This window comes from Gallus gallus, chromosome 8 (assembly GCF_016699485.2).
Source record: "Gallus gallus isolate bGalGal1 chromosome 8, bGalGal1.mat.broiler.GRCg7b, whole genome shotgun sequence".
Classification (NCBI taxonomy): Eukaryota; Metazoa; Chordata; class Aves; order Galliformes; family Phasianidae; genus Gallus; species Gallus gallus.
In genome coordinates this window covers 17,344,387-17,371,451 of record NC_052539.1, presented here as the reverse complement: position 1 = coordinate 17,371,451, position 27,065 = coordinate 17,344,387, and the positions used below count along the sequence as shown (strand labels likewise).

At 36.1% G+C, this 27,065-nt stretch overlaps 1 protein-coding gene and 1 long non-coding RNA gene across 34 annotated transcripts in view; one reads left to right on the top strand and one right to left on the bottom strand.

The window, feature by feature from the left end:
- Positions 1-27,065, top strand: part of ADGRL2 (adhesion G protein-coupled receptor L2) — a 382,604-nt gene that overhangs the window by 134,765 nt on the left and 220,774 nt on the right. The window lies entirely within an intron of this gene.
- LOC107053990 overlaps positions 1-27,065 on the bottom strand; it is a 39,309-nt gene that overhangs the window by 7,543 nt on the left and 4,701 nt on the right. Inside the window, exons 2-3 of the long non-coding RNA XR_001467866.4 lie at positions 19,626-19,704; positions 13,948-14,044 (exon numbers count right to left, since the gene is read on the bottom strand). This is a non-coding gene — a long non-coding RNA (uncharacterized LOC107053990). The remainder of the gene's footprint in view (positions 1-13,947; positions 14,045-19,625; positions 19,705-27,065) is intronic.

The window sequence follows — 27,065 nt, the reverse complement described above, 5'->3', positions numbered from 1 at the left end:
CAATGGAAGAGGATTGAGTCAAAGTTCTCTTGAGAAATTTTGGTCCATACCAGTCTGCAGGTCCAGATAGATGGAAGACATCCAGAGGTGCTGAGATAACTGATTGATGAATTGGCCTCATTTTGCCCAGTGAACTGGCCTTTCTCCATCACCTTTGAAAGATTGTGGAGATCGGGGAAATCCCCTGAGAGAGATAAAAGCTGTATCCATCTTCAAATATGGCAGGAAAGACAACCCAGAAAGACCAACTGTAGGTTGGTGATCCTAAATGCAGGTGCTGGAAAAATCACAAAGTAACCTTGGAAACAATTTCTGGGCACATGAAAGAGAAGAAGGTGATAGGGAGTAATCAACAGGTATTTTTAAAAAAGTAAAGCACCCTTTTACCAACCTGATTGACCTCTATGATGAAATTAGTAGATCTGTAGGTGGAGATGAAGGAGTGAGGAAGAAATGAGTATCATCTACAATGATCTTAGCAACTTCCCTTGTATCCATGTTGGGACATCACATTTAAGATGGAAAAAAAACCTGATTTAATTATCTACCTCAAAAAGGAATGGCTTACGTTTACTGCTCTACTTAGAAAGTGTAGCTCCTCTGCAATCTATACTGGGATGTCTCCTGTTTCATATCTTTATCAGTGAGCTGGAGGAAGAGATGCTCATCAATTTTGCACACCTAAGAACCTAGACTAGGAACTGGGACAATGAGAGTTAATTTCAGCAAGAAGTTTAAAGCCCTGCACCTGGGAAGAAATTAGACCCTTGCATCAGTACAGGCTGAGGACTGCTCCACAGTGGTTTTGCTGGAAGGGACCTGCAGATGTTGTTGGACAATATGCAACACCTGTTGTGTCACCTATCCTGGCAGTGATGAGAGCTAACAGCATAAAGGGGTTGTATCACCAGAAACATAGCTGGAAGGTCAAATGAAGTGATTATTCTCCTTTTGGCTACCTCCAGTTTTGGACACCCTCCCCCCAGTAAAGGAAGGACATCAGCTAACTATGTCAGATTCATTGGAGAGCCAAAAGGATGGTCAGGGGCTGGAGCAGTTGGCTAATGAAGAAAAGCTGAGGGATGAGCTTTGTTCATGCTGGAGAAGGGATGACTCTAAGGGTTCTAACAGCCCTCCAATACCCGCAATGAAGATATAGAAAAGACATCAATAAGTTCTTTAGTGAGGTGTGCTGCTGAAGCATGAGACGTAACAGTCATAATTTGGCATGGGGAAGGTTCTGGCTAGATGCAAGTATTTGTTTTGTGTTTTTTTCCCCTAATGCTATGATTTTTATTTATTTTTCCTTATGCAACAGGAGAAGCAGTTTAGAACAGGTGGTCCTGCGATAGGTTGGTAGAATTCAGTGTTAAATGATCCTCTGTCCAGTACTTGATCATACATGGACTATGATGAGGGGTAGGATTCAAATTAGTGCATTGGCTAGAATATAAATTATGTAAGAGCAGAGGCTGGCTCAGGTGCCAGATGGGTCAGATAGATTACACTTCATTTCATTAGCCACCTGGGTCAGGTATCCTGGTAGCGATCAATTCATAGCTGCAATAGTTATGGGTAGAAGTAGAATTCACAGTGGAATGATCATATTATGTTGCAGTGTCTTTGCCTTAGTCAACTGAATTCAGACCTGTAGCAATTCATTTTACTTATGCTAGAAAATACTGATAGGTGACTTAGCATCATGTGTGAAATACAGCTGTTAGGCAAGCCCTAATGCTGTGGTTTGGAGCACTGTATCTTTTGCCACCCAGATTTTGAGATATCTGAGTTTAGGAGGAAAATGAGGGAAGGAAAAAATATTAATTGTTGACCCATTCAGATTCTGTAACGCAAGGACCATTTAGGAGCTGTCAGCTGTTTTGGTGTTTCTGTGTTGTTCCTCCCCTCAGTTTCAGCAAACTGGGCACAAATCCACAAAGGTTTGAATGCTACAGAAGTGTTTTATGTCCTACCAACACTTCTGGCTCCTTCTTTTCCTTATTGTGGCTGAAATAGCTGCCTTACAGAGTTTGCCCACGTGTGCAAGTATCAGAGGATTTTGTTTGAGGGGGAAATCCTGCTCTCATTTGTTCGTAGTAGAAGTAATGCAGATTCAAAGGCAGCACAAAGGAAAACCACTGTTAAAAATTCAAATCCAGGTGGCTCCTCTCAAGCCAATTTGGCACTTCTGAACAGCAGTGATTTTTACTGCTTTGGCATTCCTTTTTTTTTCTTTTTCTTTTTTTTCTTTTTTTTATGTGCATTTTTCATGGAAAAGAAGTTACTGAGTTCTCAGGCTCTTGGAGCTTTCATAGATTTTGCTATCCATTAAATCTCTTCATAATAATTGAGATGTAAGTGCTAAGTTTGGATCACGGTACCAAGCATAACTGATAGTAGCCCTGCGGCTATCCACTGACTTTAGCTAAATTTAAAACTTTCATTCATAAATGCAGATTAAGAGAGCATAGCCATGGTCCTGGCACACAAATGAATGTGCACACATGCACACACAATTCAAAGGTAACCTCTAACTCTGGGAAGCTTTAATGCTCAGAAGGCTCCAGAGGCTCACTGGCACAGCCCCTCTGATTGCAGAGCTGAGTATCTGCTGTGGTGTTTTATACAGCTACTCCAGGGGAATCTTAAATACATGAGGAAAATGTCTTCCTACACCTAACATGCTGACTGCCTCCACTAAATGAAAAAGAGGATATTCAGTTTTAAACAAAGCATTTTTTATTTTTATAAAGAAATCAAAACCAGTTGCAATTAAATAGCAAACAAAGGAAGAACTGGAATCCATAAAACATCAGGGGCAATATTTAAAGCAACCAAACTAAAATCAGTTCAGTATTCCTCTGCTGTATTTATATACAAGTGCACTTATTTTTAAAGTACTCTAACACTTAATTTTGCTTTCAGTTTTTTGTTTTTTTTTTTATTTGGATTACATATGGTACTGTGATAGGATGTTTCAGAAAGCCATAAAGTGTTCTTGCCTGTAAAAGCAATGTCCTTTCTTTGTTAATGCCAGGAATGCTTTTCCCAAAACACTCATTCCCTGCTCAAGACACTGTAGCTGCTAATGAGGAAAACACTGCAAGTACCTCATTCAAATGTTTTCTTTTGTTTATCTACAGGGAGTTTACTCTGTAATAGCAAAGAATCCCTTAGTATCAATGAGTCTGAAAGTACTCATATTTTGCCAAGAATAAAGTTGTAAAGCTTTGTGTGCCAACACTTTAAATTAATCTAAAATAATGCAAAGGGGAATTTATAATCTTGGAAGGCTTTTTAAAGCCTCATCTCTATTGTCACAATTAATAAGAATATTCCATATCAGTGGCAATGCTCCCTTTCTCTATTGCCAATAGTAGTTGCAATGGATGTCATCCCTCTGAGGAAGTACGTCAGAACTGATAGAAAGCATGATATTGGTATGAGACAAAATACATTTTTGCAGCAGAAGCTTTGCAGTACGTCGCTAGTTTCTTAGGTAGCTCTGCTTACTCACAACCTTTTTTCCTAAGCATCACTTAGTGCCCAATGGTAATCCTTCCTTTAGATGGCTTTTACAAAGTGGGTAGCGCATTAATTTGGCATACAAATTGAGAGACTGTCTTTGATGCTGAAACAAGATTAAAATAGTCCTGCTCACATTTCAGTTTCATACATAAAACATAAATAATGTGGAAACCCTCCCCACCATTACGGACAGCTTCATTTCTCTGACGAACAGTACTTAAAATCTACATTTATCGCAAACTTAAAAAAAAAAAAAAAGAAAGACCATAAAATATCATGCCTGCCAAAATACTTTATGTTCCCATCCACAAGGCCCTTAGTCACAGTTCTGGCCCAGGACTTCCTCAGGAGATGCTGTTTAAGAGCTTTTTATAAAAAAAAAAATAAAAAAACCCAATGCCATTCCCATGATATATGCTGTTTTAAAATTTGTGTTTCTGTATGGCCAAGGCTGCTGTGTTTTGTTATAAATATGTGAAGTCAGTAGATTGCCTAGGTCTCCATTTTTACAGGGGATACTGCATCATTAAGTACTGAAAGAATATAATGTAACTATTCAAACTGCTTAAAATATTTCGTAACCATAAATTATTATCCAAAAATATTTTTCGAGTAGATAAAAAGAGTTGTCAATTCTGCATAGTGAATGCCTCATAAGGGGCTCATTTATGGTTGAAAACTGAATAAAAGCAGTAAATTAAGAACAGACGTAACCATAGAGAAGCTGTAATCCACAGCAGATTTCCTTGGTGAATGAAGTATTGTTGTGTGGATTTATCCTCCTTGCTTGTACAGTTAACCAGTCACATCTGTGGCCAAAGTGCTGTCTGTGCACACAGACAAGTTGGGTTCAGTCACCCCACGGAGGAAAGCACATGCTGGTTTACACCGTATCGATAAAGTGCAAAATAAACTTCGCTAGCTGTTTCATTGGGGATGCACTACTAAAGGGCAGATATAATACTGAAATTGAATTCCCATGACTTGGAGACATAGAAAGGCTTGGGCATTGAGAAAACTGGAGGAACAAGGCATTTCCCTAGATTTTACATTTGTATTGCAGGCCTTGTTTTCTGGCAAGTTACGACAGACTGCGTTGCTGACTCACAGAATTAGTGTTTGTACTTCCTAAATACGATAATGAATGGAAGCTGCTTGAGCTATAGTGTTTGTGAAGGGAAAGCCACTTGTTATAAATATTCATTTGACAAAATGTAAATAGTTTTATAGGAGTGTAAACTGTTGCAAGTTATTTGATTCAGTACAGTTGTCTCCTCCGTATTGTTTGTCACAAATGCACATAATGAACCAGCCAGGATGACATGTAGACTTGACAGTGAATTAGTTTAGCCGTATTGCTGTTTGTTTAACTTTGTGATTACACACCAGTCAGACAACTCATCTCTTTTGTCTCCAGAAAGCCACAGCAAGTTCCATTTTTCTTATGTCTCTCCATTTCTTTGCTTGTTCCAGTACCCCAGCGTGTCATTGTGCACTAATTCTGATTTTACATCAGGAGGTTTTATCTATTTCAAGATCACTGGCTTATTAACTCAGAACATTCCAAACAAGAAAAAGATTCTTGTGAGTTTCTTTTCATTATCGGGGGCTTTTTTTAATTATAAGGCATGCTTCCCTGACAACAATAGATTTCATTTCAAATAAATAAACTTCATCCTAACCGTGCCTGAAACAGAATTTAAAAAATGCAGTAGAGATAGAAACAAATGTTGTAATATGAAATTCCTTGCACCGGTCATTTAGAAACCAGTCTTCATCATTTTCTTTATCTAAATATAAAAACATATCAAGATTTATGTTTCCTCTTTAATTCAGGTTGTGGAGAAAATAATAAATAATTACAATCCTGCCAGCATCAAAAGCAAACTACAGCACCTGTGTCTGTGTTACCAGGAAAACCACAGAGTTTTATAGAGTTTATAGATGCAGCATGATCCTGATCTGGACCAACACATATAGACTGTCAACCACTTGCTGTTACAAAGTGCTCAAGCTAATGTGTGCAAGCACATGCTAAAGTTACTATATACATGTATGTAGACAGAGGCCTACAAAATTTCTTTTTTTAATCACTGATAGCCTTTAAAGGTATGGTCCTTAACTTGAACTGAGTCAAATAGCATTTGAAAACTCTAGTGTACTTTTAAATTAATCATGGACTTTGAAGGTATTATGCTTGATAATGCTCTAAAGCAATTTAAAGTTAAAATTGATTTTGTCATTTTGTGCTTAGCGTAGAGATCAGAGTTCTATGTCTGCTATAATTATTTGAACAACAGCAAATGTAGCATAGGGGCAGTTTTGCAGTTTGTTTCAGTGTTTAAAGTCCCTTTATATCTCTTTTTTTTGGTCTAAAATTATGCTTTCTTATTTAAAAAAAGAAACAAATCTGGTGCTTTAGAAGGTAATGTGTCTAATTTTCTTTCTAAGTTTTGTACTGAAATCTTTTGCAGTATGTTTACAATCTGGAGTACTTAACTAGATTGCTATTTTAAGGCCTGTTCCAAAGGCGACTTCTGGTTTCAGTGAGCTTCCATCAGCCCTTAGTGACTCCTGGGAAAATAAATGGTCTGTGTGTTTTAAACAAGAATGATATTTTAACGTTTCCTGAAATTTATCAAGGAATCTATTTTGAAGAGTTTTCGGCAGCAGATTTAATTCAGTGTTCTGAAAGATAATTTTCTGAAATGGTTGCGGATTCACTTAGAGCTATCAAATATAGAAAGATTTAGAATGTTTTCTTTTTTAATTTCAGTTAGTAAGATTTCTTTCCGAAGAGGAGGTCAGCAGGACCTTTTCTGAAAGGATTTAATTAAAGTTAGCAAGTAATTTTGTGTTCTGCAGCACGTTACATATTGTGAAAAGGTTATAGATTCACCCAGTGCAGCACATCAGAAGTATAGGGGTGATAGGTGAAATTTTTTTTGTTGCAAGTGCTGAGATATAATCATTTAAAAGGTCGCTTGCACTCAAGAAGAGCATTTATTTAATAAGCAACTTGTTTTGGGATATGCTGCATTTTTAAAGGTTAAAACAGTGTCTTACTGACCAATGTGATCAGTGAGGAGTTTTTATTTCTTTAAAAAATGATTCTGGAAGTTACTTTAAATTTGAGTATTTATTAAAATCATCATTTTGAAAGTTCAAAATTTGACATAATAATTAAGACTTAAGTGGTTGGAGAACTAGAATTAATTTGTTTCAATTGTTATGTGCTTTGCTATTGTAGTAAAACTATAATAATTTTAAGTATAAAAGTATAGGTTATGATTTATCACAGTGTACAGTGTGTTACTGTGTATATAGACACTTGTTCTGATAGGAAAAGTCAGTCATCCAAAGTGAGGGCAAAAGATTGGTTTTCATGTTTTATAAAGTGATTTGGGAGTGACATAGATTATGTAGGTATGATAGAGAAAAGTGGATTATATTTTAAATAGTAATGTGAATGTCCATAAAATCAGAATAGTGTTTCAGAGAGCTGAGAAAGAAGAATTTTAAAACAATTATTTAGTTCTTACTATGTTTTTTGCAGGAGTTCATATTCAGTGACAAGTATGCTCTGTGTTTAGAGAAGTTTTTCATTTTTCTCTCAAAAGAGTTCAAACTGGCATTAATTTTCTTTAAGTCCCAGTGTTGTTTCTACTGACACTGCTCAACAGTCCTTAGATATCAAGGAGGAAAGAGCTTTTATAACTGCTCTTTGCTGAATAGGATGTTATGGTCAATTTTCTCCTTGATCCTTAAGCTTGCTAGTATTGTTAATAATTTGATTTAAATGCTTTTTTTGTTTGTTTGGTTGGTTTGTTTTTTTTGTACTATCATCCTGTACCATCCTAGCTATAAAATAGAAATATTTTAGTGAGATTGTATTGCTCAGTTCTATCCATTGAATGTTGCACATTCCAGGGTTACTTATGTGAGTATGAAAAAGAAAAAAGAAAAAATGCATGAGGAATTAACAGTTAAAAATGAATGGCTTACATTTGCTTTGGGATAATTTTTACTCAAATAAAGCCATCCTCCTTAATTTGCCTTGCTTTCCATTTAAAAGAGGGCAAAATCTATTTCCTGGGTAATTTTGCACAGCACAGATATTAATACTTTGGGGCTTAATTGTATCCTGTGTTTAAATACACTGTGGGTGAAACTCAAGACCTCTGCTTAATTGCTGTGAGAAAATAGCCTGATTTCTCTGAGATTAGGCACACGCTTATGTATACTTTGACCCAAGAGTGCCTCCTTCAGAATTAATCTTCTAAGGTAGTGGGATTTGCTTTTGTACGTGCAGTAGACCCATTCATGACAAACAGTGCCTAATAAACCAACTTCACCCTCCAGACCTCTCTTTTGCTGTCAGAGTTTTTCTTCAACTATTCATTTCACACATCCCTTGTCCAGTTGCTTATTAGCAAATAAACCTTAAAGCAGGCAATAGGAATACATTTAATGATTCCTCTTAATTAGAGAGACTTAAGGTTTAAATAATGTGCTGCGGAACTGGAAATGTAAAGAATTTCGATCTAATTGTTAGGTAAAAATATTCTGAACCTGATCCAAATAGACTGACTGGCTGTTAGAAGACAAATTTCACTCATATTTATTTTTAAGATTTCCTCTGTGCTATACTTCAGTGGAACCATCTATTCCATAAAAGCACTTTTCCCTCTGTCATCTGTATTAGGATTGTTTCTATAAGATATAACAAAAAGTTCTGGTTTTCAAATATTTATATTAGTCAAAGTTAGTCCTGTTTATACTTTTTGGCAATATAACTTTTTTCCTTAAAAATGAAGTACTTTAGTTTAACTAAACAAAATGTGTTGAAATGGACGGTCTTATAAACTTAAATACACTTGGCAACAGAAAGGACCAAGGCTCCAACCAGAAACCACTGACTCAAGTGAATAGCCCCTACTCATACAAATATCTCATTAACTTCAAAGGAACAATCTATATGTACTGGAGTTTTCAGAATCTGGCACTAAAGAACCAATCCTGACTGCAAACACTGAGGCAGATGTAGAAGTTTACTTCATTTTATTAATGCCATTAAAATCAGTTGTGATCATTAGCAAAGTATTCCTTTATGTGTTTTTCTAGAAATAATGCTAACACTTGCAGGAGCGTGTCCTAACACTGAAAGATAAAGACATTTCTCTCTGATTTGCCATAGCATACGATAAAATCTTTTTGTTTTGATAGTTCTGTAAAGCAGTTCACTGCATTTGCATTAAAAATATTAAGTCCAGGAACCGCATTATATTGTAAAAGGGTCTGCTGCAAAATATTTGACTTCTCTTTTTCAAAATCAGTAGCATGACAGTAGCAGAAATAATTATGTAATATAAGAAAGTCCCAGATGAATTTATTCCTTTAATTAAAAACCTGGATTGAAAATATAGGAATAATGACTTCTATAAATTTGTTTTTGTTTAAGCAGAGTTTTCTTTGTGCTAGTTATTAGTCACTTTGATTGCTTGTGTGTTGTCTGTCATTTTCTAAGTATGTGATCAAAACCAGATTGACATGAACATGTTTTTTTTTGTTGTTGTTTTCATGATGGATTGGGTTTTATGGTGGGTTCCGGTGTTTTTTAATGCTCTGTTTTGTTTTGTTTTATTGTAAACCTTCTAGCTATTGTTAAGGCAATAAGCAGTGTTATTGTTAATTGTTAAGTGTTATTGTTAAGGCAGTAAGCTGATAGTGAACTACGTGGTCGGGACTCACATAAGGGAAATGCAGTCTTCATCAAACTAGCCTTTCAACAGCAAGCCAAGCTTGATTAGAATCATATACAGATTAAATCATTTCTTTACAATTCCTCTGTAGTTTTGTGCATTCCCAATAACTCTTTAGGCTTAATAATACTTGGGAGACAGCTGGGTTACTACTTAAGATTCTGTTGTTGCTTCCAGTTATTACTCAGAAGTCAAATTACACAGTATAATTTCTGTTCAAATAACTGCAAGTGTATTAATGTGATATATGAAAGTGAAATGGGTTGGGGCAAAAGTAAACATTGCACAAGACAAATCATGTTGTCTTAAATGAAATCCCTCTACAAAAACTGTAAAGTACAAAATTTCAGACACAAGCACAAAACATTCTGTGATTTTTGTTATTGTTATTCTAATCAAGCTGTGACAGCATATGGCAAACCACATTGTTTGCTTAATTTATATCTGAAATGGTCAGAAGGAGTTTACACTTCCTAAATGTAGAAGCACAATGTAAAACGATGCAAACTTAACTAAAAACCTAGGGAGGTAGGGATCCTTTTTTTCTGGCATCTAGCCAGAGGGAAATTATTGTTGGTGATGCTAAAGAAAAGAAAAGAAAACAAAACAAATCTCTTAATTCTATTGGTTAATTTTATTAGTGGATGTCCAATTAAGCAGCTGTAATCCTGTTGATCTTTATTACTGGTGTGTATTCCTTCCATAGCAAAAATCTCTGTGGGAGAGAGCGTAGGACTTCATGGATGGCAGAGACCTGTTGCAAATGACAATTCACCACTAAACAAAGTGAGAAAACAACTCCATCAAAAGGTCAAATTCCTTTGTGTGGGTGATGATGGAAGGATGATAAGACAAAACCCTATTTCTTTCCTTTCTTCCTTCGATGCATCCCTTCCTCAGTAAAGGCAAGCCTCCAAACTGCCCCTAAGCAACAGGACCTCAAAAGTGGGTCCACTATACTCTGCCAGATAACAAGGCAGTCTGCAGTATTAACCACCAGTGGTCAGATGTCAGAGGATGAGTTGGTATATGACTCTCTTTAGTGTATTCGTACTATTGGATCTGGTCTTTCATTCCTAGCTCATTCCTTCACCTTGCCAGCTGCTAGCCTCAGTATTCTGCTCCATGAAAGGCATCATTCTGCATCCTGTATTCCCAGAAGAGGGATCCTTGTAATTTATCCTTAAGAGTTACAGGATTCTGTGCATACCTCTTACCAAATAATACGTTCAAGCATGTAGTCTATGTATGTGTAAGGTAACTGCCGTAATTTTTTTTTGTAATCTAGAGAATGAGCTATTTCCACCATGGGTCTGCACTCCCTGCTCGCTCTCACAGGCAGGCTATCCCTGACAGGAGTAGTGCAGGGATTGCATCTATACTCATTTGATTGTGGGAATTAAGTTGGTTGTGGATGCATTTTTTTATTGTGAGGAAAGAGCTGAAGACTTTAATTATGCAAGTTTCTGTGCACTTTGCAGTGAGATCAGAAATAATCTGTGCTAATACATAAAGCCTTGTGAATCCCCAGGGACTGTGCTGAAGTTGTGAACAACTGGTGACAAGCCACAGCAGTGCAGAGAGCAAGTTATGAATCAGTGCAGTCCTGCTGTTCAGTATTTCATGTACTCTTACTCTTTCCCCTTAAAAATACAGACACAGGTTTGCATCTGCTAAGCCTATCTAATCTATACACTGCCACAGTATATGAATGCTATTTCAGAAGCACTGCTGCTTCTGTTTACAGCCAAAGCAATCTTCTGCTGGAATGCTCAATAAAAATGAACAAGTAAAATATCAAGAATGAAAAGGAAATATTGTGGCAGCTTCTTGGCCACTGAAAATCAGATAACACCTCTAAAGCCAATGGAGCTGCACTAGTTTATTTTTATTGTAAGTCTGACTTAAGGTATTATTAAGGCATAATGCTTTCTGTTTTCTTCTCTACAAAACATTAATGTATATTCCGTAGAACATATACCCACATGCAACAGACTGTCTTAATCTGAAAAGATTAAAAAGGGGAAGCTTGGCCAAGATATATATCAGGAGATTAGAAGATAACAATAAATAAAAGAAGTAATATGAGCAATTCAGATTATTAACATGCCCTATGTGACTCTCAGTGAACAGCAAAGGAGAAATCTAGACTGTCTCATATATCGGATTGCCCTTTTTAGATGGACATTCCATTTATCAATATGCATTAATAGTTACAGCTAAAAGCATGTCATAACCCAGTATCTGTACTATTAAAATTAAAACAACTTCTATTCTAGAGAAAATGGAGACAGGGTAAAGCACAAGCGCAAGTAGGGAGCAGATAAAGATCAAAGAAAAGTAGTTATCTAGCTGTTCAGTATTCAGGGAATTTACAAACTTCGTTTTTCTTATTGATGTTTTTTGTTGGTTTAATATATATTAGCTTATTTTATTTTACTTTATTTTTGAATTTTCATAGTTTCCATAGATATCTAAGCTATGGCTCTTCTCAGTGGTATGTAGTGACAGGACAAGGAGCAGTGGCCTAAAACTTGAACACAAGTTCCATACAAACATGTAGAAGAACTTATTAATGGTAAGGGTGATGGAGAACTAGAACAGACTGCCAAGAGAGGTTGTAGAGTCTCGGTCTATGGAGATATCCGAGATCTGCCTGGATGCCTACCTATGCGGCCTGCTATAGGGTACCTGCTTTAGCAGGGGGTTGGACTCGATGATCTCTTGAGGTCCCTTCCAACCCCTGCAATTCTGTGATTCTGTGATTAGATCTGAAATAATCACTGGCACTTATTTTTTCCCAGGGAATAACTTTTCCAAGCAGTCTTCAGTCAATTTAACTATATAGTCTAATAGATTATTGTATAAACTATAATACCTTTTATTTTCCTTTCCTCTTACCTGTTAATGTGTACATAAATGTTATTGATCCATATGGTGTTGTTCCTTATCAACTTTAACTGGAGATTCCTAGCTATGTGGTTTAAGTGATGAATATACGTGTTCTATCTCAACATGCTATTTCATACTTTGTCCTTTTAAGTTCTTTGTTTCATGTTTCAAAAGTACCATAATCTTTTATCAGCCCACAACAAGAAGCTTCTCCATCAACGATAGTCACTGAAATGAAGGTAGATTGTAAATCCTCAAATGGTCTTAGACAAAGAATGCAAAGGGAAAGGACTTCTGAATAGGTCTGTATACTCATGATCTTTCAGTAAAAAAAACCTTTTAGGTTTGCTACCAAATTCCAATAAATAAAACCAATCAAATCTAATAGAAAATCTGTACAATTCAGTTTGCCTTTCATAACTGTCTGCTATCAACTGATTTTACCCCAAATTTATTACAGAAAACTTTTTTTTTTTTTTTGCACAGCTTGTCAAATCCTAATGCTATTTAATTCCACAGCTAAAGCATTGATTGAATTAACATCTCTTCATCTATGAAACATGTACATCTCCCAACAGTTTTGTTGCAATTTCTCTTCGTATACTGATAGAGATCAAAGACAGCAGCTCAGTATTAGTAAAGATAAGACAAAAGAATGTTGCCATTTTGAGAACTGTTGAAAAAAATTATTTTTAGAGAATTGATTTATTCCAGAAAAAAACAAACAAAAAAACTTGGAATGGTTTGAAATTCCTTACAATCTTCCTCCTGCCGTTATGAGTGGTCTTCTATAATTTAGTTCATGTGAATGACATAATATAATTACTAATATCTGCTTCTGTTATAGAGTAATGACAGTCTACATGTCATTCCATCAATTTAAATTCACAGGTCCTAGCAATAATGTTCCAGAACAAAACTAACTCACAAGGCCTTTAACAGGGCAATCTTTTTGATGATAACATTCACCTTTTGCAAGTTCCTTTTTCTACTTGGGGTGAAAATCTCTTTTTCCTACTGAAACAAAATGTTCCTAGTCTCCTTTTCACCGTTTCATTGTTTTGTTGTTTTTTTTTTTCACTCTTTAACAAGTCTTATTCCTAAATTCAGACCGTAATGATCACATCACGCTTTAAAGCCCCTTCAGTTGTCTAACCATGGCACACACAGATCTCAAATAAGAGTTATGATATAACATTATTTTGGACGTTGCCAAAGTTATCCCACATATTTATAGATCTCAATATGCTGAGACTTAAACAAGGCCAACAAGCCAATTCCATTCTGCATTGAATGTGTTGTCTGGTCCTTGGGGAAAAAAAATGGCAAAAAGAATATGCACAATATTCCTCTCCATTTGTGTAGATCTTGATTAATTTTACTATTACTATCTATTTATTGTAACTGCTCTATTATTCCAAATTTCATTTCCATTACAAAAGTTTATCAAGATAACATTTTTAAAGTTCAAGCTTATCATTATATATATATATTTCAGATCCAAATAATAAGCATTACATATTTTAAGTGTTTTTGAGAAACAATCTTAAAGAGCTGTGTTTATTTATCTGTGACATCTTAGTTCTTGAAAAGTTGCAGTATAAAAATACCTGTAATTAGATGCCCATTTTTTTCTGCATTTGGATAAAACATTAGCTTCTACTGTTTTTCCTCCAAGACTGATAAATTTAAATCAAATGACACCCTGACCAACCAGTATTCAAATGTTCATAAAAGAAAAAGAAACAAACAAAAAAAGACGTACCTGGTCTTGTTGATTTGACCATTTGTTTCAAGTTGTTTGTTTACAATTGTCATAGTAATTGAAAGGTTACCAAGAAGGCTGTGGAAGGCAGGGGTAACTGAAAAGAGAGAGAGACAAGTCAGAGCAATGGAAATATCAACGTACCTCCTCTCTGAGTGATCAGGAAAGATCACTTTTTCTGGAAGTAGTGCAAGCTGTAGTGTCATCAAATTCCTCCATACAGAAAAACTGCCACCCACAGAAATTCACTGATGTTTGCTGAACACTACAAGAAAACAGATTGTTTAAGTAGAACAGCTCTTGATAGTGCTTGTATCCTTTTTTAAATCTTATTTATAGATAAGTTGATACTTTATCATTTTTAATAATGTACTGATAACCCTGGTGTTATAATGTTAGGTTCCTTATTTATAATGCAATTCATCATTTCTATATGTAGTCTATAATAGTGAATATTGCTTCTCATTCTGATAAAAGTGGCACTTTTACATTTTCCCATGTTCAGTAGGAGCTGACAAATTTGCACACGGTGTTCTTTCTGTCCTTGAGTAAGCATCTGTGAGACCCACCTGTGCAAATTGCAATATTCCCATGCTGCCACCATCATTTCCAATGCATTGAAACTAATATTCAGCTCCATACACAGTACCCTGGTCATAACCTGCACAGATTGACTGATTGAGACACTCTTCATGTTTGGGTGTGACAGCTGTTCATGGTCATCTGTAACATGGTTTGTCTTCACATCACTGCTGAAATGCACCATCCACCACCTCACTGTGCTCACGTCCATGATTTGGTCCCAATAAATGTTCAGCAGACATTAATGAATGTCAGTGGGTGCCAGTTTTTCTGTGTGGAGGAATTCAATGACTCTCTTTTGCTTCATCCACACTTCCATGTCAGATGCCATTTTGACAGACGGCCTCTCTGCCTCTGCTGCCATCTGTCACACAGCAACACCATGTAATGGGATATTGGCAGGAATGTTCGACCTCTGCTGCCATGACACCAACATCCACCTTTGAAGTCATGGGCCAACATAATAAAGTAGGAGACATTACTTTTGAATCGTCTCTCATAATTTGCTGACCTACTCCACTGTCAAGATGAAAGTAGTCTCCTTCAGTTAATATGTCCACATCATGGAAGGAAAGAGTCTCAGGAGAGAAATCTGGTAAACAATCTACGTATCAAAGCTCTTGCAGTGAGAAGGGTGTCTGGATTTCTGCTGAGACATTATCTCTTGATAACACGATGTTGGTGTCTGGTAACTGAGTTCCCTACAATTATCTTGATAAGTTTTTACAGTGGTATTTCACAAATCTGCATAATGCAAAGGTATAGTTTCTTCGTAACTGCTTTGTGGTCAGGTTTTCCTACTCATATCTCCTTATGACACATCTGGAGTACTGTCTGTTATGGTTGGGTTTTGTAATCCTAGGGGGAGCAGTGCACATTGTCAGTAAAATGTTTATGTTTAAGATCAGGAATTCAGTCTGAAGTGTACATTCAGACTTCCAGCTACTTTTAATCACTTTCCTTTTAGAACTTTAGCAAGTGGCATCCCCTGTCCCAGCCTCTTTATTAATGACCAGTTGTAAATGACTTTAGCAAATGGAGCACCATTTGTCACACAGTAACAAGTGACGCACTGTACTGTATTTCTAGCCCTACCACTTAATTTAAGCATTGAGATTTATAGCTTGTCATCATCCCCTCTATCTTTCTGTTTCTTCTTTGTGCCTTCCCAAGTGCTAAAACAGGTTGTTAGGAACGGGTTTATAAGTAAAAGCAAAAACATTTCTGCCTTGACTCAGAGCACTGAAAGAACTCAGTCAAACCTTTTACCTGTATAGTGTATTCTCCTGATGGATTTTCTCCTACTACTTAATTGCTTCTCCACATTTGACTGATATTTGATGAAAAAATCCCCCTATTTTACAATTTCTCTCCAAATAATCCCACTGTAATTTAGTTGCAATCACCTGTGTATACACTATGTTTGTTTATTACTTTGAAAGACACATATGGTATAGGCAGCAGCCAACTTGTATTACAACTTAAAAACTTTTGTTTGAATTAAGACTTAGTTCTTTCTTCAGTGCACTGCTGTACTCCATACCATCAGCAAATTTCACCGGGCTACAAATTTGCAGCCAATTCCTCTGTCTAAGCGATATAGATTTTTATATAGATTACAGACAGCATGTGTGATTTATATACTGCTGCATGGAAAGTGGCAGACATCCAAGAAGTGACCCCACTGGTTTAAGGCTCCTGTGAATCAAACATCTGTTCAGTGTTTGTGTGCATTTGTTTGTTTGTTTACTTAAGAGCACTGAGCATTGGCCTTGCACATGCTTACCCTCTCTCTTCTAACTGAGCCACTAGGTCACTGGCTTTTAGTTTTACTTACAGCAGATAGCAGACATTTTCCTTGCAGTTCTGGTACCATTGCAATCAGCTGCCCATTTCCCTTACAAGCAGCAAGCCCATTGGTCTCTTGATCAACAGTACAGACACACAGCTGGCCATACATGTCCTGAAGCAAACCTTATGTCTGCAGTGGTATGGAAATTTAACGCTCCCATTCTGCAAACATTTGGCCCATTCCTATAATGCCCAGTATCTCGTGGAACAATTCCACTAATGTGAAGTGAGTGCAGAGAGCAATTGGGATGATACTTTCACAGAATTTCCAGCTACTTGAGTGCTTATATTTTACACTGCTTATGAGCAGACAAAACTTATCAGAGGAGGCACAGTTTAGCAAAGGATCAGGTCCAGTAACGTCTGTTACACATGCTTTTTGTCAGGTCAAAGGTAGTGAAACTGACAGTCTGTGTCTTAGTCTTTCCGTAGCTGTTGTGTCATCTAACGCAACCGGCTCTGTTTTCTGTAGTGAATGAATGCTGAAATCATTCCAGTGCTGCTCTCCTGAACCCATGCATCTTCAAGCTAAGGAGACACTGGTCATGTGAAAAAGGTATAAGAAGCTTTCCAAAATTCCATATAAATAATATCATATGACTGCAACTTTTCAGAACAAAAAAAAAGTTAAAGATCAAGCAAATGGTTTTAGCTCGAATTGTAGTTGCACACTATTTCCCTTCAAAAGCAGGGAGGGAAGGCAGGGTCTGTCTGTTCTATGTGCATGTAACCTCAGCTGAGACTAATGAGCTCTCCATGTTTACCAGCAAGGATATGCAAGCTTGGGAGTTGCTTGCAGTCTCTGAGCTAGCTTTCAGCTAACGGTTGGGCCTGAAACATTTTCAGTTTCCCATGGGTGCTTAAAAATCCCTAGCTCATAAACTGGGAAAGCAACAAAGAATAGAAGAACTGAAAAATGATTCATTTAACTGCTGTTCTCCAATGTGGTGGTCTTTAAAATTTTGGCATAGATTTCAAAGAATCAACTAAATTTGTGTGAATTAAGACACATAATAATTGAAAAAAGGAATCAAAATCAATTCTAGAAAAAGCAGGGAAAATTTTACTAAATTTAGTGAAGCTGCACCTGTTCACATAGCTTTGAGTCTTAACCCAGTCAGTCACCTTGTATTCCTCTACACTAATCCAGCATTACTTTGCACATCATATTCTCAAAAGTTCTGTGTCTTCTCATGCAATTTACACTGCTTCACTTTGAATTTGATCTCTTTGTATATGCTGGCCAAAATCACATTTGTTTGTTTTCCCAGAGCTGTATCACATTGCAAGCCCTTATTTAATTTACTGTTCACTACTAGCCCTGAGTCCTTTTTCTTTTTTCTTTTTTCTTTTTTTTTTTTTAGTGCTTTCCGAACACTATCTTCCTTCCATGGTATATTTGTGTTTCAGATTATTTCCCTTAAGTATTTGACTTCTTAGTTTTCATTACTGAACGTTGTTTTGTCTTGTTTTTCACATTTTCTCCTCAGCTCTTGTGAGTTCTCTAGGTCTCCCTGTACTATTTCTTTGCTGTCATTTAAATAACACTTCATAGGTAAATAATGTGCAATTATATTGCATTCCCCTCCTCCTACCTTAATTAACTTATTTATTGGTAAGAAAGGCAAAAATGCAAAAAGGTTGCAATAGAAAAAGGGGAAAAGGTTAGAAATTGAATTAACACCAATGCCCACAGGATTTCACTGATGCCTCTAATTGCCTATATGTATATGAATGTCAAAATTTAGTACAATACCTTCCTATATCTCCTGACATGTCTTAATATAGTGAAATGAACATCTATTTTTTGTTGAATTAAATATATAACAATAACATGGAATATTTTCTTTTTTCAACCTCTGCATTCTTTCTTTTTGTGTACAGGAACGCATTCAAAACTACTGCACACAGCAATATTGTTCTTGTTACACAAAACAGACATACCAGAATTTCACCTCTTTTCAAGGCAGAGCTTTGGATTTGGTTAGTGGCCATATTAACCATGCACCAGGCTAGAATGAATCTTGAACGTTATGATGTTTCTTTAAACAATGTTTTTCCAATTTCAGACATAATTCTGAGGGTATAATCTAAGACATTCCTTCTGGAGGTGCCTCCATACACAAACACACACTTATTAAAAAGTGAGGCCTCTGCCAGGGTCATCAGGACGAAAATGAACAAAAAAATCTTCAGCATTACTCTTATTTAGTTTGTGACCCAACCTTACCCTTTAAATATAGTAGGATCAACATACTAGGGCATGACCTTGAAGAGCTGTCATGTCGCTTTTACTCTATTTTATTTTAAAATGTTTTGTAAGTTGGGAAACTCAGCTGCAATGCATGCTGTATCATATATCTAGATTTATTTCTCTGGATTATGGGAAATACATGTGGAGTTGGTGTGTTTAATTATTTGCAGACTTATATTGGTATTTTAGGATTGAAATGGCAAAACTGAAAAATAAAAATGTCACCAGTAAATTTTTAGCAACTGGAAGCAGTCACTTTATTAGCAGTTGGTAGTTCTGTCCAAATCCTCAGCAATTCTTTATTACAGCTCTCATCTGACCTCAGTTTAGTTCAGACTTGGGCGAGTCATTGGCTAAACAAGAACTATTATAACAGGAGTGCCAAAGCCTTTTCCCTTACATAATATCACATCTTCAGCAGAACCACTTCTACCCTTTTTTCATAAAATTATTTTGAAGCTCAATCGCCTGTGGCATTAAAGGCAGGAAAGTAAATATACTTCTGTGCCTTTTTTATTACTTTATTTCTTTTCCATGCTGATCTGAGGCTGGAACACAAAGGCAAAATGCTACTTTTTGTACCGTTTTGCCCCTAAAAAAAGAATCCCGTAGCTGCAAAGGGTAGCTGTTTACCCAGTAAATAATTTGATCATTATCCAGACATAACTGGCATAAATAAAACATTCCGTGATTCTTTGATGTGGTAACAGTTTGTGATGAAAACAGTTTCTTCTTTATAAAATCTGCGGAGGTATTCTGACCTAATAATTCACAATCATGCTCTCTTGCTTCAGAATGACTACATATTTATTTTAATTTCATTGATATAGTGTTCTTATTGAGACAGTAGGCAGGAGTTGCATGTGGTGGCATGATATTCCAGTTGTTATGTTAAAGTTAATTGACATTTCAAGGACAAAGGCAAAATTCCAGTTGTGGACAAATGCATTTCAATTTACAATCTTAAGAAAAAAAAGAAAAGAAAAGTTACCTTTCCATCTACAAATTTATTCTTTGATTTTAATAGCAAGTGAGACTTAAAATTTCACTCTCCACCCAAAGCCAGGCATCTGGAAAGAAAAAGAAATGGTGAAATATATATACACTTTCTCTAGCATGCTTAATGTTTCTAAAGAATATTAATTTAAAAAAGAGTCCAAAGACCACATTAAAGGCTGTTCTGATATTATGACTACTGTCACAAGCCCAGTGCACATTAGGAAAACATGGTTACGTGAAAGATACTCAAAGGAATGGGAAACAATGACTCAGTCTCAACATGCAACACAAGTGCTGCAACACCTGTGTTTCCTTTCCCACAGAAGGCGGCAGGATCTAACATAAGGATGTTTTCTTTGAGCCTTTTCCCCAAATCTCTTTCTCAAACAAAGCTGATTACTAGGTAGAAAAGGGCAGCAGTCACGTCCATTATAATACACAGAGTCCTAGGGAAATTTTCTTTCTGTGTTGATGAAGAAAGGGACAAAAAATAACCAGATTGTGGTCTGGAATGATTCACAGCTTTACATAGGTGTGGTGGTGTTTGGTGTTTTACACAGTGGATGGGAAATGCCAGTAACATTTTCATCTCATAGTGTGAACCAAATTGCACATGTATAGTTTTGAAAGTACTCAGTTTGGTTTTGTAAGAGTATGGTATTTCATCAGGTTTTGCATAGGAAGCCCTTATCTTTAAACTACAGGCCGTTATCTAAAATTCCACTCAAAAACTGTGAATCAGTTTAGAATGTGTTACAGGTGTTATGCTTTCTTCCTTACCAATCCTGTAGCTTTCTATTTGCTCTAGCAGCTAAGTTTTCACATGAAGTTGGAGGCATTTCTATTCTGAACTTTGTCCACTTGTGCTTTTTGAAGTTTTTTAGAAATACTTTCAAAAATGTTTCTTAACTTCCATCAAACACTGCAGAAGAAGTAATAAAGTGGGAATAAAATTATGATTGTGCTTTTTTTTTAACGTAAAGAATAGATCATTCTTAAATTTTAAAGCAACAATGACATAGGCTTAATTTATTCTGACTTTGGCAGGGAGATGGACTAGTTCTGTTTTTCTCAATCTTTTGACTACAGACTTCCACTTCTTTTCAGAAATAGTCTACAGACCACCATGTCTCTAATTCAACATCTGGGGAAAAAGAGTAATATATAACATATTTAACATTTAGATAAATTGTACTCTGTGATTTAAAATAACAATCTTAATTTAGTTGCTGTAATTACAAATATAGGATCCCAACTCCATTTGCTCATGGGTACTGACTGCAGTGGAGAGCCAGCTCCCAGTGACTCGCACCTGCGGGCACTGCTGGCAGTTGGGAGCCAAGGTTTGCTCTGCCTGCCAGAAGGCTATTTGATAACTACTGGGAGGCAGCTCCTGAGCCGCCTGCTAGCTGGCACATGCAACTCTGCAGCTCACCAGTGATCTACAGGCAGTTGAGTTACACTGGATCAGATTAACCTCCAGAGGTCCTTTCCGGTACTGTTTTTGAAAATATTATGATATGACTTGCAGTAAATTTCAGAGATGTCAACAGGATTTTAGGAAAGGCTTTGTTTTAGAAGATTCTAATGAGCTCTGCTGATAGATTATGCCACTAGAGAGGAGAGAATGAATTTATTATGTCAACTTGAGGCTTTTCTAGAAAGTTGTACAAATTTAAAGCTCTGCAAATTATCCTCTATTAGTACCCTGAGAAAGGACCGTTAACTTAGTAAGTTGTGTAGGAGCTTCTCATAATGACTACAGAATTCTATCAGTGCCCACCTCCATCATAAAAAAAAAATGCTGCACTGTATCACTGGTGATATGATTGCTCATGAAGGCTTAGTCAGTGTTTGGAATTAACACCACAAATCAATCAGAGCTGAACTGTGAGAGTGGGTGGGGAGGAATACAGGTGCTCTGGCTCTGCTCCGTCTCCTATCTGCCATAAGTTTTGTCATAGAGCCCTTAACACCAACGGAGGCCAGAGAATAGCTTGAATGATGTAAATGCTCATTCAAATTTTTCCTACCTTGGTGAAACCAATAAAAGATGCATTTGTACTCAGTGTCCTGAAGCAAATAAATGTGAATCCAGTTTTTAATTCTATTCACTGTATATTGGACTCTACAGAACGGATGTTCTTGATGGAGACTACAGTGATAGTTTTTGCTTCTTTTGTGAATAATAAGCAGTAACAATCTTCCCTCTATTAAATGTGATCAGCCTCTTCTCTTCCAGATGTAACTGTGTAAATGTTCTACAAAAGCTGACACAATTGAGGTAACTGGGCGAAATGCTCTCCTCTGGTCCTTGATTACGAGACAGCTAATAAGCCCGATTATTTGGATCATTCTTTTCACCATCACTCTCTAAAAATGATCAGAGAATAATAAGCGGAGTTTGCATCAAACTCTAAGTTCATCAGTAGTATCTCTGTCTTAGAAGACACTGAAAGGTCACCATTTATTCTGCAGAATATATGACTCTCAGCAGTTAATCATCAGAATAATTAGGTGCCGATTCAGTTATGAGCCTGAAGTCTAAGTGGAAAGCCCTCTAATAGTGGCATGTAACAGTTTTTCTATAATCGTGTTCAGAATGAGAGGATAATGAACAGCAGTATTTGAAAGCAGGAATCACAAGGAAAGATGACTATTAGATTTTTTCCAGGTATGTGGCAAATGTTCTTCCAAGAAAGGCATTAGTTATCAATAGCTCATAATATTTTTTACTAATCTGAATAGACAACATGTCATATTGAAAGCTGAAGAACATAAATGGCAGAAAGATTTCAGTTTTGCAATAATTCTGTACCTCATTCATAATAAAAAAATTATAGCAGTTGCAATAAAGCTTAAGTTCTTTGTCATCTCAGATTGAACAATGCTATTGCGTAGTCTAACATTATATTCAAGCCTACCATAAAAATAGTCAGCATGAATCAATTCCTGTCTCAGTGGGGTTGTACAGTTTAAAGGGACAAACCCCAAAACCAGAGCTTACTGTACATTTTCATGGTTGAGAGTCTCGCCAAATTTTAGAATCTCTGAACTTGTATTTCAAGATAAAAGGAAGCACTGATTAGAAAAAATGGGGACTGAAAGTATTTTCATGTCATTTACTTTAGAATATCAACTGGAAGTACAGTGTTTTAATTTCATATCTCCAAACCAAATTTGTTGTTCTTGAGTTAAACTTCATTTTCAAATTAAGATAACATAAGTTTATCTTTTAAGATTTCCAAATTATCATTTCTGTTTTAAAAAATATATTTATTTATTTATTTGGTATGCTTCAACTTTGAGTATTTCAACATTCAGTTACTAGGATTTTATTAGGAAAGAGGGAATGGATTTAAACTAAAAAAAAAAAAAGGCGGTTTAGATTAGATGTTTGGAAGAAATTCTTCACTCAGAGAGCACTGAGGCACTGCCACAGACTGCCCAAAGAAGCTGTGGATGCCCCATCCCTGGAGGCATTCAAGGCCAGACTAAATGGGTTCTTGGGCAATCTGATCTAGTGGCTGGCAGCCCTGCCACAAGGCAGGGGCCTTGGAACTAGGTGATCTCTGAGGTCCCTTCTAATCCAAGCCATTCTACTATTCTATGATTCTATGATTTTCTGCAAAAAAGGAATTTTAATTTGCTTGGAATTCTTAAAAGTTCATGCCTGGAAATAACTTTAAAGTTTGTAGGTGAAATATAAAGCAATAGCTTTTAATACTAGCTCCAAGTAGTTGAATGTACAATAGTGCTTTGGAAAAAAAGCAAGGCTAAGAAATTTACTTTAAGACTGTATACAGTCTTTAACTCGTTCCAGTCATTAAGTATTAAGATTGACATAAATTGATGTCTGAGTCTCTCTAAAGATGAGAAAAGCTTGTTTTCTTAGTCATTTGCATATTGACACGTTTTCAGAATACAGATACTGTAAAAGAAATAAGTGCAATGTAAGTGATCAGGCTATGAGTTACAGATTGAACACAAGCTACAGACTGAATCAACGTTGTTTCTTCCAGGTATAATATGCATACTGAAGTTATTTCAGAGGCTATGATTTCTGCCAAGCTGTCAGTTTTGTACAGGCTTTAAATAATATGATAGCAGGAATAAAACTGCAAACCTGCCAAATTTTAGTCTTCAGTAGTGAAATTAATTCTGTTGTTTTTAAAAAGGCCAGTCCAAAGTTGCCTTACTTCTTCAGAAAGGCATTCCCACAGTGCTTCAATCAACTATTAAGATTTCATTCTTCCCTTACATGAAAGTTTACTATTGCCTACGTAGTCAGAAAACACATCAGTTAAAATTAAAGCAATACACTCCTATTGACTGTAATTTTCTTGGGAGCCTAAAGATACTTAATAGTAATAACATGAATTACAAAAGATTTGCAGTAACTGAGCTAAAAGTCTCTTCAAAAACAGTCAAGAAGTTTACAAAAGAATTTGGCATCTTTCTTTTTTATCCATCGTGGTTCAAGACAGTGCTTGAGGGTATTTGCCATCCCATGTATGAAATAATCATTAAGTATTTTGACAGCAATAGAAATCAAAGGTAGCTACATTCCACAACTATAACAAGTGTTTATCTCACTGTGTTCAGAAAATAAGCAAATGTGATGTATTTCCAGTATTATTAAGCATTACAACTTGCTTAAAAGCTCCTGAATCTGAATTGGTGGTGCGGTGTACCTGAATCAGAGATTGTATATTATTCCCCAGTCTCATTAGAGCTTTCAAGGAGAAAGCCATCCTTACTTCTACAAGCTACTTGTGTGTCTGCCAATGCAATTTATGGTGCAGGAGTGACCATTAACTCCTACTCCTTTAAAACACATTTTCTCTTAGAGAACTTGACAAGTTAGACATAGGACAAAAGTGTAGTTTATTGACTTCTGATTGAAGAAGATGGAAAAGTAGCCTACTACAGCTACTATATATATATATATATATATGACAAAAATAAAGCTTGGATTATGTATACTGTAAATTGATGAACAAGATGTCCTAACTCCTAAATCCTGCCATGAGCATATATTTTTATTTATTGCTTGTATTATACTTGGGAAATTAAAGACGGAGCAGGACCCTGTTGTTCTTGATACTGTATGGACAGAACAAAAGTATACTTAACTGAGAGAATTTACCTAATATGTAAGCATTTATTCATAATCCTCACTCTATTCTGTACCTAAAATATTAGTTACAGCAGTCAGCTATAATTACCTATCAAAATGAGTACGCACTTCACCTCTCAAAGCAACATTTGCATTCCATTCATACCTACAGATCCTAAACAAGTTTAGGGCAGCAATGAGCTGCCCCTGCACTGTACCAGAGCATTAGTGTGTCCAAAGTCATAGGAGAAAGATAAGTGGCTGAGCAACCCAAATATAGCACATCAGAAGTATGTAGAGATATTGGAGCCATCCTTCCAGTTCAGTTCCCTGTTGTCCAGTCATGAAGCCTCGTGTAGCCCAGCACTCGCTTCCTTATGCAGCACTTGTTTGTGGCAGTGGTCCTACTCAGTTTGACAGACTGCTGCCAGCATACTGCTCAGTAATAAATATCTTAAGTATCTGGCATTATTCCTGACTAAATAAATTTAGTTCTGGAAAAAAAGTGTAATTGATATTTAAAGTAACACAAGTATTTCTACTGCTATCAGTGGGAAAAAGATTAGATCTTGTTTCAGCTCCAGCCCAGAGAACATGACCTCATTGCAGAGTTGCAACCACATCTTAGCTAACAGTGGTTAGTCTGTGGGAATAGTTACGCACATATACAGAAGACATAGTTATAGGCAAATAAAATAATATAGACTGTGTAGTTTGATAAAAATGTGAAGTCATAAAAACTAAGCTGTCTGATCCACTTTCACTGGAAAGAGCTTAATTATGCTTTCAGTCACATGGCATGATAGCTCTATGTTTCTTTGTTCCCCAACATAAGATAACTCAGAATTTTTTTACTAGAGGAGTCCAAAAAATTCACTGTTTTGAAAGCAGTCTAATTTGTATGAGTTGGTGAATACAGACAGACCAATACTTGTACCCTGACTTTACTGTCTTCAACTTCATTACCTCATGAATTTCTATGGAAATATAAATGTAGATTCCAAGGAAATGCTTTTGAAAAACCTGGGATCTACAGATAGGAAATAACATCTTACCTTCTTCTCATTTAAAATAGTCAGATTTGGCAACCTGAGTAAAAATGTCAAATAAAAAAAAAAAAAAGAAAGAAACTATTTCAAATGAAAGGTTTAATCAAAGCTTTGAAATTAACCAATAAGAAAGTCAGAGCCTTTATACTCTGGTACTGTTATGCTGCATCTCAAAAGCACAAATTAAATGTCAGAAAAGAATTGATTTTCCCATCTTGGGACTGACAGCTACTTAATTTCTTTGATATTAAATATAGTATTAAAGTCATAGGAAACCCAAAAGAGTTGCTTAAGTTTCCCAGAGATTTCTTATTCTATTTGTTTTGCTTTACTCCATTCTTTCTGAGTAGTAAATGGGAGACCACAAACCCCACAAATCATGAAAGATCCTTACAGATCTTGAATATTGAAGGTCTTGTTCCTTTCTCCCAAGGCAAAGGTACACAGAAGAAACAATCTTAACTTTACATACTTTTTTTTCAGAGAGTGATAGACTGGCTTGGCTATTTCTGCTGAGAAAAGCGTCCTGAATGTTACAAAAGTTAGCTTGGAGAGGGGGCAAAGTAGAAAATAAAAGAAGGAATAGGAAACAAACAAACAAACAAGCAAGCAAACAAACAAATAAATAAAAGGCTTACGGCATAGCAGTGAGCTATTAATAAAGGAAAAAGAATAATGATTGCATCGTGTAGAAGTCTATTATGCTCTCCCAAACCAAAAACTCAGAAAGCCATTTCAGAACTTGAAAAAATACAGAGAAAGGCAAGTAGGATGATCAGCGGTACGGAACAGTTTCTGCATAAGGAATAACTAGAAGCTTTGCATTTTTGGAACAGATGACTGATGTGGAATATGATAAAACTATAAAATCGGGGTAGCATGGAGAAGGTGATTAGGGAGCAATTATTCACTGTCTCATAATACAAGAAAATAGGCATCAGATTATATTGTCAGATAGCAAGTTAAAATCAAATAATATATAATAGTACATAATGGTATCTAAGTATTTCTGAGGGGGCCGTAGATAGTAGAATTTGCATTGATTCAAAAAGCAATTAGACAAACTCATGATATCTACCATGAACTGACTAAGAAAGTATCTGAACTGCAGTTGACTGAAGGATTAAATTTTGGAATAGAGAAGCATCACTTGATGTATGTCCTACTGTTATAATCTTTCCTAAGCATCTACTACTGTGTACTTGGCTATGTTGACTTCTGGTGTGAATAAACAATATTGTTCTTACATACTAGATGATGCTTC